We start from the raw sequence: 16,916 nt of genomic DNA on the forward strand, positions 1-16,916 counted from the left end.
AGCGACACAGTAGTCGTGGCCGAGTGGTTAAGGCGATGGACTAGAAATCCATTGGGTTATCCCGCGCAGGTTCGAATCCTGACGACTACGATTCTCAGCATTTTTCATTCCATTTCACAATTTAACCGGTTCTCTGCCAAACTGATCCTGAGATAGATGGAATAACGTCCCACACCTTTCAACTTTGACATTTTTTTCTCATTTTTATTAATCTGCAATATTCACGATACATCCGTTTCAAAAATCGCAAACATCAGTCAAAGTTGCGACAGTGATTCAGCCTGTCTATTCCTCGAGATGTCTGAGGCATCTGTGCATTGTCGTTGGTGCGTGCAAATTTTTGGATATGTGTGTGTGGGTCTCTGTGTCTGTCTATCTATTTATATGTCTCTGTGTATGTGCAACTGTCACTGGAAATCATCACCATGAATTTGATATGTCCTGGAACGTATAAAAACGACTTGAGGAAAATAATACGGTTGCGAACTTTTGTATCGGCTTTGGTTCAGTGGCCGCATTCTCGACTGAATCGGGAGTTTGTCTGTTCAAGTCGCACTTCTGAGACTTGAGCATATCATCTTGGTTAACACTCAAAGTGCAGCACTTGGGGAATTTTGCAATGTTGAAGCTGTTGACTTCCGGATGAAATGTTAAATTGAAGCTCCGTCTGCACCCTCGGGTGAATATGAAAGTTCCCAGTGCATTATTCGAAAAAGAATAGGAGATTTGCCCCCGTGTCAATATTACTAAAAATGTTCGTAAATGCTCACTGAAAGCCGATGTGCATGTGTTTGTATGTGGGGTTGGGGTTGAAGCCCAGATTCTCACAGAGACAGAATCCAGGTTCTCACAGGACCAGAACAGCCGAGTGGTTGAGGCGTTGGCCTTAAAACTCAATGGGTTTGTCCCGCGTGGGTTTGTCCCCCACTCCTGGTATCTTTTTAATTTAACACGGATATCCTCCCATTCTGATCAGTGAGACCGGATTTTCATCGGTTGAATCAGCAATTTTCTGCAACAATGTGACACTCTGAACCGATAATGAAATGAAATTGTGAAATGTATCTGTGTCGCTCGGTTTCTGCCTCTCTCTCTCTCTTCAGAGAGTTTTCTATGTTTGAGTCTTTGTCTCTCTCAGTCTGTCTCACTCTGTCTGTCCCTGTTTCTCTGTTTGTCTCTGTCTCTCAATCTGTCTCTTTCTCACGGTGCCACGTATGTTCCAATGGGATTCTCTCAGACTCTTTTTCTGACTGGTTCTCTCTTTCCCATCATTTCGGTCTGTCCATGTCTTTGCCTGTCTCTGTTAGTCCCTGCCTGTAAGCTGAGAAGTATTTCCATCATTTTCTGTTTTAGTCTCGATCGCTCTCTCTCTATCTGTCTCTCTACTTGTCACTGTCTTTATCAATGTCTTTCTCTCACTCTTTCCCTCTCTCTCTTAATAGATCACACACCCACATCTCTGTATATGTATATATTTGAGTCTTTTTCTCACTCAGTCTGCCTCTCCTTCTCAGTCTCACACTTTTTGTCTCTCATTCTCTCTATCTCGCTGTCTGTCTCTCCCTGTTTGTCGGTTTGTCTCTGTCTCTCAATGTGTCTGTCGACTTCTCCTGGTGTCCAGTTCTGTTCACAGTGACTCGATTCCTGCTCTGACAAAACTGGTATCCGTCAGTTCCTCGTTAGTATAGTGGTGAGTATCCCCGCCTGTCACGCGGGAGACCGGGGTTCAATTCCCCGACGGGGAGGCAGTTGTTTCAAAATGTCCAATTTTACTTCTGTTTCTTGGAAGAGATGCATATTAAAAAGAACCAGAGTAATATGGAACTGTAAAAATACAGGTGGATGAGATTGCCTCGTCCAGATTTTTAGCAAACGGAGAATTTTTCAGGAGTCTTTGGCCGTCTGCAACACAGAGATGGATGACTGAGTTTTTTCTGAGTAAAGTTTAAAAAGACAGCGACACAGTAGTCGTGGCCGAGTGGTTAAGGCGATGGACTAGAAATCCATTGGGTTATCCCGCGCAGGTTCGAATCCTGACGACTACGATTCTCAGCATTTTTCATTCCATTTCACAATTTAACCGGTTCTCTGCCAAACTGATCCTGAGATAGATGGAATAACGTCCCACACCTTTCAACTTTGACATTTTTTTCTCATTTTTATTAATCTGCAATATTCACGATACATCCGTTTCAAAAATCGCAAACATCAGTCAAAGTTGCGACAGTGATTCAGCCTGTCTATTCCTCGAGATGTCTGAGGCATCTGTGCATTGTCGTTGGTGCGTGCAAATTTTTGGATATGTGTGTGTGGGTCTCTGTGTCTGTCTATCTATTTATATGTCTCTGTGTATGTGCAACTGTCACTGGAAATCATCACCATGAATTTGATATGTCCTGGAACGTATAAAAATGACTTGGGGAAAATAATACGGTTGCGAACTTTTGTATCGGCTTTGGTTCAGTGGCCGCATTCTCGACTGAATCGGGAGTTTGTCTGTTCAAGTCGCACTTCTGAGACTTGAGCATATCATCTTGGTTAACACTCAAAGTGCAGCACTTGGGGAATTTTGCAATGTTGAAGCTGTTGACTTTCGGATGAAATGTTAAATTGAAGCTCCGTCTGCACCCTCGGGTGAATATGAAAGTTCCCAGTGCATTATTCGAAAAAGAATAGGAGATTTGCCCCCGTGTCAATATTACTAAAAATGTTCGTAAATGCTCACTGAAAGCCGATGTGCATGTGTTTGTATGTGGGGTTGGGGTTGAAGCCCAGATTCTCACAGAGACAGAATCCAGGTTCTCACAGGACCAGAACATCCGAGTGGTTGAGGCGTTGGCCTTAAAACTCAATGGGTTTGTCCCGCGTGGGTTTGTCCCCCACTCCTGGTATCTCTTTAATTTAACACGGATATCCTCCCATTCTGATCAGTGAGACCGGATTTTCATCGGTTGAATCAGCAATTTTCTGCAACAATGTGACACTCTGAACCGATAATGAAATGAAATTGTGAAATGAATCTGTGTCGCTCGGTTTCTGCCTCTCTCTCTCTCTTCAGAGAGTTTTCTATGTTTGAGTCTTTGTCTCTCTCAGTCTGACTCACTCTGTCTGTCCCTGTTTCTCTGTTTGTCTCTGTCTCTCAATCTGTCTCTTTCTCATGGTGCCACGTATGTTCCAATGGGATTCTCTCAGACTCTTTTTCTGACTGGTTCTCTCGTTCCCATCATTTCGGTCTGTCCATGTCTTTGCCTGTCTCTGTTAGTCCCTGCCTGTAAGCTGAGAAGTATTTCCATCATTTTCTGTTTTAGTCTCGATCGCTCTCTCTCTATCTGTCTCTCTACTTGTCACTGTCTTTATCAATGTCTTTCTCTCACTCTTTCCCTCTCTCTCTTAATAGATCACACACCCACATCTCTGTATATGTATATATTTGAGTCTTTTTCTCACTCAGTCTGCCTCTCCTTCTCAGTCTCACACTTTCTGTCTCTCATTCTCTCTATCTCGCTGTCTGTCTCTCCCTGTTTGTCGGTTTGTCTCTGTCTCTCAATGTGTCTGTCGACTTCTCCTGGTGTCCAGTTCTGTTCACAGTGACTCGATTCCTGCTCTGACAGAACTGGTATCCGTCAGTTCCTCGTTAGTATAGTGGTGAGTATCCCCGCCTGTCACGCGGGAGACCGGGGTTCAATTCCCCGACGGGGAGGCAGTTGTTTCAAAATGTCGAATTTTACTTCTGTTTCTTGGAAGAGATGCATATTAAAAAGAACCAGAGTAATATGGAACTGTAAAAATACAGGTGGATGAGATTGCCTCGTCCAGATTTTTAGCAAACGGAGAATTTTTCAGGAGTCTTTGGCCGTCTGCAACACAGAGATGGATGACTGAGTTTTTTCTGAGTAAAGTTTAAAAAGACAGCGACACAGTAGTCGTGGCCGAGTGGTTAAGGCGATGGACTAGAAATCCATTGGGTTATCCCGCGCAGGTTCGAATCCTGACGACTACGATTCTCAGCATTTTTCATTCCATTTCACAATTTAACCGGTTCTCTGCCAAACTGATCCTGAGATAGATGGAATAACGTCCCACACCTTTCAACTTTGACATTTTTTTCTCATTTTTATTAATCTGCAATATTCACGATACATCCGTTTCAAAAATCGCAAACATCAGTCAAAGTTGCGACAGTGATTCAGCCTGTCTATTCCTCGAGATGTCTGAGGCATCTGTGCATTGTCGTTGGTGCGTGCAAATTTTTGGATATGTGTGTGTGGGTCTCTGTGTCTGTCTATCTATTTATATGTCTCTGTGTATGTGCAACTGTCACTGGAAATCATCACCATGAATTTGATATGTCCTGGAACGTATAAAAACGACTTGGGGAAAATAATACGGTTGCGAACTTTTGTATCGGCTTTGGTTCAGTGGCCGCATTCTCGACTGAATCGGGAGTTTGTCTGTTCAAGTCGCACTTCTGAGACTTGAGCATATCATCTTGGTTAACACTCAAAGTGCAGCACTTGGGGAATTTTGCAATGTTGAAGCTGTTGACTTTCGGATGAAATGTTAAATTGAAGCTCCGTCTGCACCCTCGGGTGAATATGAAAGTTCCCAGTGCATTATTCGAAAAAGAATAGGAGATTTGCCCCCGTGTCAATATTACTAAAAATGTTCGTAAATGCTCACTGAAAGCCGATGTGCATGTGTTTGTATGTGGGGTTGGGGTTGAAGCCCAGATTCTCACAGAGACAGAATCCAGGTTCTCACAGGACCAGAACAGCCGAGTGGTTGAGGCGTTGGCCTTAAAACTCAATGGGTTTGTCCCGCGTGGGTTTGTCCCCCACTCCTGGTATCTCTTTAATTTAACACGGATATCCTCCCATTCTGATCAGTGAGACCGGATTTTCATCGGTTGAATCAGCAATTTTCTGCAACAATGTGACACTCTGAACCGATAATGAAATGAAATTGTGAAATGTATCTGTGTCGCTCGGTTTCTGCCTCTCTCTCTCTCTTCAGAGAGTTTTCTATGTTTGAGTCTTTGTCTCTCTCAGTCTGACTCACTCTGTCTGTCCCTGTTTCTCTGTTTGTCTCTGTCTCTCAATCTGTCTCTTTCTCATGGTGCCACGTATGTTCCAATGGGATTCTCTCAGACTCTTTTTCATACTGGTTCTCTCGTTCCCATCATTTCGGTCTGTCCATGTCTTTGCCTGTCTCTGTTAGTCCCTGCCTGTAAGCTGAGAAGTATTTCCATCATTTTCTGTTTTAGTCTCGATCGCTCTCTCTCTATCTGTCTCTCTACTTGTCACTGTCTTTATCAATGTCTTTCTCTCACTCTTTCCCTCTCTCTCTTAATAGATCACACACCCACATATCTGTATATGTATATATTTGAGTCTTTTTCTCACTCAGTCTGCCTCTCCTTCTCAGTCTCACACTTTCTGTCTCTCATTCTCTCTATCTCGCTGTCTGTCTCTCCCTGTTTGTCGGTTTGTCTCTGTCTCTCAATGTGTCTGTCGACTTCTCCTGGTGTCCAGTTCTGTTCACAGTGACTCGATTCCTGCTCTGACAGAACTGGTATCCGTCAGTTCCTCGTTAGTATAGTGGTGAGTATCCCCGCCTGTCACGTGGGAGACCGGGGTTCAATTCCCCGACGGGGAGGCAGTTGTTTCAAAATGTCGAATTTTACTTCTGTTTCTTGGAAGAGATGCATATTAAAAAGAACCAGAGTAATATGGAACTGTAAAAATACAGGTGGATGAGATTGCCTCGTCCAGATTTTTAGCAAACGGAGAATTTTTCAGGAGTCTTTGGCCGTCTGCAACACAGAGATGGATGACTGAGTTTTTTCTGAGTAAAGTTTAAAAAGACAGCGACACAGTAGTCGTGGCCGAGTGGTTAAGGCGATGGACTAGAAATCCATTGGGTTATCCCGCGCAGGTTAGAATCCTGACGACTACGATTCTCAGCATTTTTCATTCCATTTCACAATTTAACCGGTTCTCTGCCAAACTGATCCTGAGATAGATGGAATAACGTCCCACACCTTTCAACTTTGACATTTTTTTCTCATTTTTATTAATCTGCAATATTCACGATACATCCGTTTCAAAAATCGCAAACATCAGTCAAAGTTGCGACAGTGATTCAGCCTGTCTATTCCTCGAGATGTCTGAGGCATCTGTGCATTGTCGTTGGTGCGTGCAAATTTTTGGATATGTGTGTGTGGGTCTCTGTGTCTGTCTATCTATTTATATGTCTCTGTGTATGTGCAACTGTCACTGGAAATCATCACCATGAATTTGATATGTCCTGGAACGTATAAAAACGACTTGGGGAAAATAATACGCTTGCGAACTTTTGTATCGGCTTTGGTTCAGTGGCCGCATTCTCGACTGAATCGGGAGTTTGTCTGTTCAAGTCGCACTTCTGAGACTTGAGCATATCATCTTGGTTAACACTCAAAGTGCAGCACTTGGGGAATTTTGCAATGTTGAAGCTGTTGACTTTCGGATGAAATGTTAAATTGAAGCTCCGTCTGCACCCTCGGGTGAATATGAAAGTTCCCAGTGCATTATTCGAAAAAGAATAGGAGATTTGCCCCCGTGTCAATATTACTAAAAATGTTCGTAAATGCTCACTGAAAGCCGATGTGCATGTGTTTGTATGTGGGGTTGGGGTTGAAGCCCAGATTCTCACAGAGACAGAATCCAGGTTCTCACAGGACCAGAACAGCCGAGTGGTTGAGGCGTTGGCCTTAAAACTCAATGGGTTTGTCCCGCGTGGGTTTGTCCCCCACTCCTGGTATCTCTTTAATTTAACACGGATATCCTCCCATTCTGATCAGTGAGACCGGATTTTCATCGGTTGAATCAGCAATTTTCTGCAACAATGTGACACTCTGAACCGATAATGAAATGAAATTGTGAAATGTATCTGTGTCGCTCGGTTTCTGCCTCTCTCTCTCTCTTCAGAGAGTTTTCTATGTTTGAGTCTTTGTCTCTCTCAGTCTGACTCACTCTGTCTGTCCCTGTTTCTCTGTTTGTCTCTGTCTCTCAATCTGTCTCTTTCTCACGGTGCCACGTATGTTCCAATGGGATTCTCTCAGACTCTTTTTCTGACTGGTTCTCTCTTTCCCATCATTTCGGTCTGTCCATGTCTTTGCCTGTCTCTGTTAGTCCCTGCCTGTAAGCTGAGAAGTATTTCCATCATTTTCTGTTTTAGTCTCGATCGCTCTCTCTCTATCTGTCTCTCTCCTTGTCACTGTCTTTATCAATGTCTTTCTCTCACTCTTTCCCTCTCTCTCTTAATAGATCACACACCCACATCTCTGTATATGTATATATTTGAGTATTTTTCTCACTCAGTCTGCCTCTCCTTCTCAGTCTCACACTTTCTGTCTCTCATTCTCTCTATCTCGCTGTCTGTCTCTCCCTGTTTGTCGATTTGTCTCTGTCTCTCAATGTGTCTGTCGACTTCTCCTGGTGTCCAGTTCTGTTCACAGTGACTCGATTCCTGCTCTGACAGAACTGGCACCCGTCAGTTCCTCGTTAGTATAGTGGTGAGTATCCCCGCCTGTCACGCGGGAGACCGGGGTTCAATTCCCCGACGGGGAGGCAGTTGTTTCAAAATGTCGAATTTTACTTCTGTTTCTTGGAAGAGATGCATATTAAAAAGAACCAGAGTAATATGGAACTGTAAAAATACAGGTGGATGAGATTGCCTCGTCCAGATTTTTAGCAAACGGAGAATTTTTCAGAAGTCTTTGGCCGTCTGCAACACAGAGATGGATGACTGAGTTTTTTCTGAGTAAAGTTTAAAAAGTCAGCGACACAGTAGTCGTGGCCGAGTGGTTAAGGCGATGGACTAGAAATCCATTGGGTTATCCCGCGCAGGTTCGAATCCTGACGACTACGATTCTCAGCATTTTTCATTCCATTTCACAATTTAACCGGTTCTCTGCCAAACTGATCCTGAGATAGATGGAATAACGTCCCACACCTTTCAACTTTGACATTTTTTTCTCATTTTTATTAATCTGCAATATTCACGATACATCCGTTTCAAAAATCGCAAACATCAGTCAAAGTTGCGACAGTGATTCAGCCTGTCTATTCCTCGAGATGTCTGAGGCATCTGTGCATTGTCGTTGGTGCGTGCAAATTTTTGGATATGTGTGTGTGGGTCTCTGTGTCTGTCTATCTATTTATATGTCTCTGTGTATGTGCAACTGTCACTGGAAATCATCACCATGAATTTGATATGTCCTGGAACGTATAAAAACGACTTGGGGAAAATAATACGCTTGCGAACTTTTGTATCGGCTTTGGTTCAGTGGCCGCATTCTCGACTGAATCGGGAGTTTGTCTGTTCAAGTCGCACTTCTGAGACTTGAGCATATCATCTTGGTTAACACTCAAAGTGCAGCACTTGGGGAATTTTGCAATGTTGAAGCTGTTGACTTTCGGATGAAATGTTAAATTGAAGCTCCGTCTGCACCCTCGGGTGAATATGAAAGTTCCCAGTGCATTATTCGAAAAAGAATAGGAGATTTGCCCCCGTGTCAATATTACTAAAAATGTTCGTAAATGCTCACTGAAAGCCGATGTGCATGTGTTTGTATGTGGGGTTGGGGTTGAAGCCCAGATTCTCACAGAGACAGAATCCAGGTTCTCACAGGACCAGAACAGCCGAGTGGTTGAGGCGTTGGCCTTAAAACTCAATGGGTTTGTCCCGCGTGGGTTTGTCCCCCACTCCTGGTATCTCTTTAATTTAACACGGATATCCTCCCATTCTGATCAGTGAGACCGGATTTTCATCGGTTGAATCAGCAATTTTCTGCAACAATGTGACACTCTGAACCGATAATGAAATGAAATTGTGAAATGTATCTGTGTCGCTCGGTTTCTGCCTCTCTCTCTCTCTTCAGAGAGTTTTCTATGTTTGAGTCTTTGTCTCTCTCAGTCTGACTCACTCTGTCTGTCCCTGTTTCTCTGTTTGTCTCTGTCTCTCAATCTGTCTCTTTCTCACGGTGCCACGTATGTTCCAATGGGATTCTCTCAGACTCTTTTTCTGACTGGTTCTCTCTTTCCCATCATTTCGGTCTGTCCATGTCTTTGCCTGTCTCTGTTAGTCCCTGCCTGTAAGCTGAGAAGTATTTCCATCATTTTCTGTTTTAGTCTCGATCGCTCTCTCTCTATCTGTCTCTCTCCTTGTCACTGTCTTTATCAATGTCTTTCTCTCACTCTTTCCCTCTCTCTCTTAATAGATCACACACCCACATCTCTGTATATGTATATATTTGAGTATTTTTCTCACTCAGTCTGCCTCTCCTTCTCAGTCTCACACTTTCTGTCTCTCATTCTCTCTATCTCGCTGTCTGTCTCTCCCTGTTTGTCGATTTGTCTCTGTCTCTCAATGTGTCTGTCGACTTCTCCTGGTGTCCAGTTCTGTTCACAGTGACTCGATTCCTGCTCTGACAGAACTGGCACCCGTCAGTTCCTCGTTAGTATAGTGGTGAGTATTCCCGCCTGTCACGCGGGAGACCGGGGTTCAATTCCCCGACGGGGAGGCAGTTGTTTCAAAATGTCGAATTTTACTTCTGTTTCTTGGAAGAGATGCATATTAAAAAGAACCAGAGCAATATGGAACTGTAAAAATACAGGTGGATGAGATTGCCTCGTCCAGATTTTTAGCAAACGGAGAATTTTTCAGAAGTCTTTGGCCGTCTGCAACACAGAGATGGATGACTGAGTTTTTTCTGAGTAAAGTTTAAAATGTCAGCGACACAGTAGTCGTGGCCGAGTGGTTAAGGCGATGGACTAGAAATCCATTGGGTTATCCCGCGCAGGTTCGAATCCTGACGACTACGATTCTCAGCATTTTTCATTCCATTTCACAATTTAACCGGTTCTCTGCCAAACTGATCCTGAGATAGATGGAATAACGTCCCACACCTTTCAACTTTGACATTTTTTTCTCATTTTTATTAATCTGCAATATTCACGATACATCCGTTTCAAAAATCGCAAACATCAGTCAAAGTTGCGACAGTGATTCAGCCTGTCTATTCCTCGAGATGTCTGAGGCATCTGTGCATTGTCGTTGGTGCGTGCAAATTTTTGGATATGTGTGTGTGGGTCTCTGTGTCTGTCTATCTATTTATATGTCTCTGTGTATGTGCAACTGTCACTGGAAATCATCACCATGAATTTGATATGTCCTGGAACGTATAAAAACGACTTGGGGAAAATAATACGGTTGCGAACTTTTGTTTCGGCTTTGGTTCAGTGGCCGCATTCTCGACTGAATCGGGAGTTTGTCTGTTCAAGTCGCACTTCTGAGACTTGAGCATATCATCTTGGTTAACACTCAAAGTGCAGCACTTGGGGAATTTTGCAATGTTGAAGCTGTTGACTTTCGGATGAAATGTTAAATTGAAGCTCCGTCTGCACCCTCGGGTGAATATGAAAGTTCCCAGTGCATTATTCGAAAAAGAATAGGAGATTTGCCCCCGTGTCAATATTACTAAAAATGTTCGTAAATGCTCACTGAAAGCCGATGTGCATGTGTTTGTATGTGGGGTTGGGGTTGAAGCCCAGATTCTCACAGAGACAGAATCCAGGTTCTCACAGGACCAGAACAGCCGAGTGGTTGAGGCGTTGGCCTTAAAACTCAATGGGTTTGTCCCGCGTGGGTTTGTCCCCCACTCCTGGTATCTCTTTAATTTAACACGGATATCCTCCCATTCTGATCAGTGAGACCGGATTTTCATCGGTTGAATCAGCAATTTTCTGCAACAATGTGACACTCTGAACCGATAATGAAATGAAATTGTGAAATGTATCTGTGTCGCTCGGTTTCTGCCTCTCTCTCTCTCTTCAGAGAGTTTTCTATGTTTGAGTCTTTGTCTCTCTCAGTCTGACTCACTCTGTCTGTCCCTGTTTCTCTGTTTGTCTCTGTCTCTCAATCTGTCTCTTTCTCACGGTGCCACATATGTTCCAATGGGATTCTCTCAGACTCTTTTTCTGACTGGTTCTCTCTTTCCCATCATTTCGGTCTGTCCATGTCTTTGCCTGTCTCTGTTAGTCTCTGCCTGTAAGCTGAGAAGTATTTCCATCATTTTCTGTTTTAGTCTCGATCGCTCTCTCTCTATCTGTCTCTCTCCTTGTCACTGTCTTTATCAATGTCTTTCTCTCACTCTTTCCCTCTCTCTCTTAATAGATCACACACCCACATCTCTGTATATGTATATATTTGAGTCTTTTTCTCACTCAGTCTGCCTCTCCTTCTCAGTCTCACACTTTCTGTCTCTCATTCTCTCTATCTCGCTGACTGTCTCTCTCTGTTTGTCGGTTTGTCTCTGTCTCTCAATGTGTCTGTCGACTTCTCCTGGTGTCCAGTTCTGTTCACAGTGACTCGATTCCTGCTCTGACAGAACTGGTATCCGTCAGTTCCTCGTTAGTATAGTGGTGAGTATCCCCGCCTGTCACGCGGGAGACCGGGGTTCAATTCCCCGACGGGGAGGCAGTTGTTTCAAAATGTCGAATTTTACTTCTGTTTCTTGGAAGAGATGCATATTAAAAAGAACCAGAGTAATATGGAACTGTAAAAATACAGGTGGATGAGATTGCCTCGTCCAGATTTTTAGCAAACGGAGAATTTTTCAGGATTCTTTGGCCGTCTGCAACACAGAGATGGATGACTCAGTTTTTTCTGAGTAAAGTTTAAAAAGACAGCGACACAGTAGTCGTGGCCGAGTGGTTAAGGCGATGGACTAGAAATCCATTGGGTTATCCCGCGCAGGTTCGAATCCTGACGACTACGATTCTCAGCATTTTTCATTCCATTTCACAATTTAACCGGTTCTCTGCCAAACTGATCCTGAGATAGATGGAATAACGTCCCACACCTTTCAACTTTGACATTTTTTTCTCATTTTTATTAATCTGCAATATTCACGATACATCCGTTTCAAAAATCGCAAACATCAGTCAAAGTTGCGACAGTGATTCAGCCTGTCTATTCCTCGAGATGTCTGAGGCATCTGTGCATTGTCGTTGGTGCGTGCAAATTTTTGGATATGTGTGTGTGGGTCTCTGTGTCTGTCTATCTATTTATATGTCTCTGTGTATGTGCAACTGTCACTGGAAATCATCACCATGAATTTGATATGTCCTGGAACGTATAAAAACGACTTGGGGAAAATAATACGGTTGCGAACTTTTGTATCGGCTTTGGTTCAGTGGCCGCATTCTCGACTGAATCGGGAGTTTGTCTGTTCAAGTCGCACTTCTGAGACTTGAGCATATCATCTTGGTTAACACTCAAAGTGCAGCACTTGGGGAATTTTGCAATGTTGAAGCTGTTGACTTTCGGATGAAATGTTAAATTGAAGCTCCGTCTGCACCCTCGGGTGAATATGAAAGTTCCCAGTGCATTATTCGAAAAAGAATAGGAGATTTGCCCCCGTGTCAATATTACTAAAAATGTTCGTAAATGCTCACTGAAAGCCGATGTGCATGTGTTTGTATGTGGGGTTGGGGTTGAAGCCCAGATTCTCACAGAGACAGAATCCAGGTTCTCACAGGACCAGAACAGCCGAGTGGTTGAGGCGTTGGCCTTAAAACTCAATGGGTTTGTCCCGCGTGGGTTTGTCCCCCACTCCTGGTATCTCTTTAATTTAACACGGATATCCTCCCATTCTGATCAGTGAGACCGGATTTTCATCGGTTGAATCAGCAATTTTCTGCAACAATGTGACACTCTGAACCGATAATGAAATGAAATTGTGAAATGTATCTGTGTCGCTCGGTTTCTGCCTCTCTCTCTCTCTTCAGAGAGTTTTCTATGTTTGAGTCTTTGTCTCTCTCAGTCTGACTCACTCTGTCTGTCCCTGTTTCTCTGTTTGTCTCTGTCTCTCAATCTGTCTCTTTCTCACGGTGCCACGTATGTTCCAATGGGATTCTCTCAGACTCTTTTTCTGACTGGTTCTCTCTTTCCCATCATTTCGGTCTGTCCATGTCTTTGCCTGTCTCTGTTAGTCCCTGCCTGTAAGCTGAGAAGTATTTCCATCATTTTCTGTTTTAGTCTCGATCGCTCTCTCTCTATCTGTCTCTCTCCTTGTCACTGTCTTTATCAATGTCTTTCTCTCACTCTTTCCCTCTCTCTCTTAATAGATCACACACCCACATCTCTGTATATGTATATATTTGAGTATTTTTCTCACTCAGTCTGCCTCTCCTTCTCAGTCTCACACTTTCTGTCTCTCATTCTCTCTATCTCGCTGTCTGTCTCTCCCTGTTTGTCGATTTGTCTCTGTCTCTCAATGTGTCTGTCGACTTCTCCTGGTGTCCAGTTCTGTTCACAGTGACTCGATTCCTGCTCTGACAGAACTGGTATCCGTCAGTTCCTCGTTAGTATAGTGGTGAGTATCCCCGCCTGTCACGCGGGAGACCGGGGTTCAATTCCCCGACGGGGAGGCAGTTGTTTCAAAATGTCGAATTTTACTTCTGTTTCTTGGAAGAGATGCATATTAAAAAGAACCAGAGTAATATGGAACTGTAAAAATACAGGTGGATGAGATTGCCTCGTCCAGATTTTTAGCAAACGGAGAATTTTTCAGGATTCTTTGGCCGTCTGCAACACAGAGATGGATGACTGAGTTTTTTCTGAGTAAAGTTTAAAAAGACAGCGACACAGTAGTCGTGGCCGAGTGGTTAAGGCGATGGACTAGAAATCCATTGGGTTATCCCGCGCAGGTTCGAATCCTGACGACTACGATTCTCAGCATTTTTCATTCCATTTCACAATTTAACCGGTTCTCTGCCAAACTGATCCTGAGATAGATGGAATAACGTCCCACACCTTTCAACTTTGACATTTTTTTCTCATTTTTATTAATCTGCAATATTCACGATACATCCGTTTCAAAAATCGCAAACATCAGTCAAAGTTGCGACAGTGATTCAGCCTGTCTATTCCTCGAGATGTCTGAGGCATCTGTGCATTGTCGTTGGTGCGTGCAAATTTTTGGATATGTGTGTGTGGGTCTCTGTGTCTGTCTATCTATTTATATGTCTCTGTGTATGTGCAACTGTCACTGGAAATCATCACCATGAATTTGATATGTCCTGGAACGTATAAAAACGACTTGGGGAAAATAATACGGTTGCGAACTTTTGTATCGGCTTTGGTTCAGTGGCCGCATTCTCGACTGAATCGGGAGTTTGTCTGTTCAGGTCGCACTTCTGAGACTTGAGCATATCATCTTGGTTAACACTCAAAGTGCAGCACTTGGGGAATTTTGCAATGTTGAAGCTGTTGACTTTCGGATGAAATGTTAAATTGAAGCTCCGTCTGCACCCTCGGGTGAATATGAAAGTTCCCAGTGCATTATTCGAAAAAGAATAGGAGATTTGCCCCCGTGTCAATATTACTAAAAATGTTCGTAAATGCTCACTGAAAGCCGATGTGCATGTGTTTGTATGTGGGGTTGGGGTTGAAGCCCAGATTCTCACAGAGACAGAATCCAGGTTCTCACAGGACCAGAACAGCCGAGTGGTTGAGGCGTTGGCCTTAAAACTCAATGGGTTTGTCCCGCGTGGGTTTGTCCCCCACTCCTGGTATCTCTTTAATTTAACACGGATATCCTCCCATTCTGATCAGTGAGACCGGATTTTCATCGGTTGAATCAGCAATTTTCTGCAACAATGTGACACTCTGAACCGATAATGAAATGAAATTGTGAAATGTATCTGTGTCGCTCGGTTTCTGCCTCTCTCTCTCTCTTCAGAGAGTTTTCTATGTTTGAGTCTTTGTCTCTCTCAGTCTGACTCACTCTGTCTGTCCCTGTTTCTCTGTTTGTCTCTGTCTCTCAATCTGTCTCTTTCTCACGGTGCCACGTATGTTCCAATGGGATTCTCTCAGACTCTTTTTCTGACTGGTTCTCTCTTTCCCATCATTTCGGTCTGTCCATGTCTTTGCCTGTCTCTGTTAGTCCCTGCCTGTAAGCTGAGAAGTATTTCCATCATTTTCTGTTTTAGTCTCGATCGCTCTCTCTCTATCTGTCTCTCTCCTTGTCACTGTCTTTATCAATGTCTTTCTCTCACTCTTTCCCTCTCTCTCTTAATAGATCACACACCCACATCTCTGTATATGTATATATTTGAGTATTTTTCTCACTCAGTCTGCCTCTCCTTCTCAGTCTCACACTTTCTGTCTCTCATTCTCTCTATCTCGCTGTCTGTCTCTCCCTGTTTGTCGATTTGTCTCTGTCTCTCAATGTGTCTGTCGACTTCTCCTGGTGTCCAGTTGTGTTCACAGTGACTCGATTCCTGCTCTGACAGAACTGGCACCCGTCAGTTCCTCGTTAGTATAGTGGTGAGTATCCCCGCCTGTCACGCGGGAGACCGGGGTTCAATTCCCCGACGGGGAGGCAGTTGTTTCAAAATGTCGAATTTTACTTCTGTTTCTTGGAAGAGATGCATATTAAAAAGAACCAGAGTAATATGGAACTGTAAAAATACAGGTGGATGAGATTGCCTCGTCCAGATTTTTAGCAAACGGAGAATTTTTCAGAAGTCTTTGGCCGTCTGCAACACAGAGATGGATGACTGAGTTTTTTCTGAGTAAAGTTTAAAAAGTCAGCGACACAGTAGTCGTGGCCGAGTGGTTAAGGCGATGGACTAGAAATCCATTGGGTTATCCCGCGCAGGTTCGAATCCTGACGACTACGATTCTCAGCATTTTTCATTCCATTTCACAATTTAACCGGTTCTCTGCCAAACTGATCCTGAGATAGATGGAATAACGTCCCACACCTTTCAACTTTGACATTTTTTTCTCATTTTTATTAATCTGCAATATTCACGATACATCCGTTTCAAAAATCGCAAACATCAGTCAAAGTTGCGACAGTGATTCAGCCTGTCTATTCCTCGAGATGTCTGAGGCATCTGTGCATTGTCGTTGGTGCGTGCAAATTTTTGGATTTGTGTGTGTGGGTCTCTGTGTCTGTCTATCTATTTATATGTCTCTGTGTATGTGCAACTGTCACTGGAAATCATCACCATGAATTTGATATGTCCTGGAACGTATAAAAACGACTTGGGGAAAATAATACGCTTGCGAACTTTTGTATCGGCTTTGGTTCAGTGGCCGCATTCTCGACTGAATCGGGAGTTTGTCTGTTCAAGTCGCACTTCTGAGACTTGAGCATATCATCTTGGTTAACACTCAAAGTGCAGCACTTGGGGAATTTTGCAATGTTGAAGCTGTTGACTTTCGGATGAAATGTTAAATTGAAGCTCCGTCTGCACCCTCGGGTGAATATGAAAGTTCCCAGTGCATTATTCGAAAAAGAATAGGAGATTTGCCCCCGTGTCAATATTACTAAAAATTTTCATAAATGCTCACTGAAAGCCGATGTGCATGTGTTTGTATGTGGGGTTGGGGTTGAAGCCCAGATTCTCACAGAGACAGAATCCAGGTTCTCACAGGACCAGAACAGCCGAGTGGTTGAGGCGTTGGCCTTAAAACTCAATGGGTTTGTCCCGCGTGGGTTTGTCCCCCACTCCTGGTATCTCTTTAATTTAACACGGATATCCTCCCATTCTGATCAGTGAGACCGGATTTTCATCGGTTGAATCAGCAATTTTCTGCAACAATGTGACACTCTGAACCGATAATGAAATGAAATTGTGAAATGTATCTGTGTCGCTCGGTTTCTGCCTCTCTCTCTCTCTTCAGAGAGTTTTCTATGTTTGAGTCTTTGTCTCTCTCAGTCTGACTCACTCTGTCTGTCCCTGTTTCTCTGTTTGTCTCTGTCTCTCAATCTGTCTCTTTCTCACGGTGCCACGTATGTTCCAATGGGATTCTCTCAGACTCTTTTTCTGACTGGTTCTCTCTTTCCCATCATTTCG

The 16,916-nt window shown here is 43.5% G+C and overlaps 16 non-coding genes across 16 annotated transcripts; all 16 read left to right on the top strand.

The window, feature by feature from the left end:
• Positions 1–9: 9 nt before the first annotated feature.
• On the top strand, positions 10–90 carry trnas-aga (transfer RNA serine (anticodon AGA)). Its single transcript has one exon. It is a non-coding gene; the product is annotated as a tRNA-Ser (tRNA).
• A 1,583-nt stretch (positions 91–1,673) lies between these two features.
• On the top strand, positions 1,674–1,745 carry trnad-guc (transfer RNA aspartic acid (anticodon GUC)). The gene has a single exon. It is a non-coding gene; the product is annotated as a tRNA-Asp (tRNA).
• Positions 1,746–1,964: 219 nt separating this feature from the next.
• Positions 1,965–2,045, top strand: trnas-aga (transfer RNA serine (anticodon AGA)). The gene has a single exon. It is a non-coding gene; the product is annotated as a tRNA-Ser (tRNA).
• A 1,583-nt stretch (positions 2,046–3,628) lies between these two features.
• Positions 3,629–3,700, top strand: trnad-guc (transfer RNA aspartic acid (anticodon GUC)). The gene has a single exon. It is a non-coding gene; the product is annotated as a tRNA-Asp (tRNA).
• A 219-nt stretch (positions 3,701–3,919) lies between these two features.
• Positions 3,920–4,000, top strand: trnas-aga (transfer RNA serine (anticodon AGA)). The gene has a single exon. It is a non-coding gene; the product is annotated as a tRNA-Ser (tRNA).
• A 1,583-nt stretch (positions 4,001–5,583) lies between these two features.
• trnad-guc (transfer RNA aspartic acid (anticodon GUC)) lies at positions 5,584–5,655 on the top strand. The gene has a single exon. It is a non-coding gene; the product is annotated as a tRNA-Asp (tRNA).
• A 1,883-nt stretch (positions 5,656–7,538) lies between these two features.
• trnad-guc (transfer RNA aspartic acid (anticodon GUC)) lies at positions 7,539–7,610 on the top strand. The gene has a single exon. It is a non-coding gene; the product is annotated as a tRNA-Asp (tRNA).
• A 219-nt stretch (positions 7,611–7,829) lies between these two features.
• trnas-aga (transfer RNA serine (anticodon AGA)) lies at positions 7,830–7,910 on the top strand. Its single transcript has one exon. It is a non-coding gene; the product is annotated as a tRNA-Ser (tRNA).
• Positions 7,911–9,493: 1,583 nt separating this feature from the next.
• trnad-guc (transfer RNA aspartic acid (anticodon GUC)) lies at positions 9,494–9,565 on the top strand. The gene has a single exon. It is a non-coding gene; the product is annotated as a tRNA-Asp (tRNA).
• A 219-nt stretch (positions 9,566–9,784) lies between these two features.
• Positions 9,785–9,865, top strand: trnas-aga (transfer RNA serine (anticodon AGA)). Its single transcript has one exon. It is a non-coding gene; the product is annotated as a tRNA-Ser (tRNA).
• Positions 9,866–11,448: 1,583 nt separating this feature from the next.
• Positions 11,449–11,520, top strand: trnad-guc (transfer RNA aspartic acid (anticodon GUC)). Its single transcript has one exon. It is a non-coding gene; the product is annotated as a tRNA-Asp (tRNA).
• Positions 11,521–11,739: 219 nt separating this feature from the next.
• On the top strand, positions 11,740–11,820 carry trnas-aga (transfer RNA serine (anticodon AGA)). Its single transcript has one exon. It is a non-coding gene; the product is annotated as a tRNA-Ser (tRNA).
• A 1,583-nt stretch (positions 11,821–13,403) lies between these two features.
• Positions 13,404–13,475, top strand: trnad-guc (transfer RNA aspartic acid (anticodon GUC)). The gene has a single exon. It is a non-coding gene; the product is annotated as a tRNA-Asp (tRNA).
• A 219-nt stretch (positions 13,476–13,694) lies between these two features.
• trnas-aga (transfer RNA serine (anticodon AGA)) lies at positions 13,695–13,775 on the top strand. The gene has a single exon. It is a non-coding gene; the product is annotated as a tRNA-Ser (tRNA).
• A 1,583-nt stretch (positions 13,776–15,358) lies between these two features.
• Positions 15,359–15,430, top strand: trnad-guc (transfer RNA aspartic acid (anticodon GUC)). Its single transcript has one exon. It is a non-coding gene; the product is annotated as a tRNA-Asp (tRNA).
• A 219-nt stretch (positions 15,431–15,649) lies between these two features.
• On the top strand, positions 15,650–15,730 carry trnas-aga (transfer RNA serine (anticodon AGA)). Its single transcript has one exon. It is a non-coding gene; the product is annotated as a tRNA-Ser (tRNA).
• The last annotated feature ends 1,186 nt before the right edge of the window (positions 15,731–16,916 follow it).

This window comes from Pristiophorus japonicus, chromosome 23 (genome assembly GCF_044704955.1).
Source record: "Pristiophorus japonicus isolate sPriJap1 chromosome 23, sPriJap1.hap1, whole genome shotgun sequence".
Lineage (NCBI taxonomy): Eukaryota > Metazoa > Chordata > Chondrichthyes > Pristiophoridae > Pristiophorus > Pristiophorus japonicus.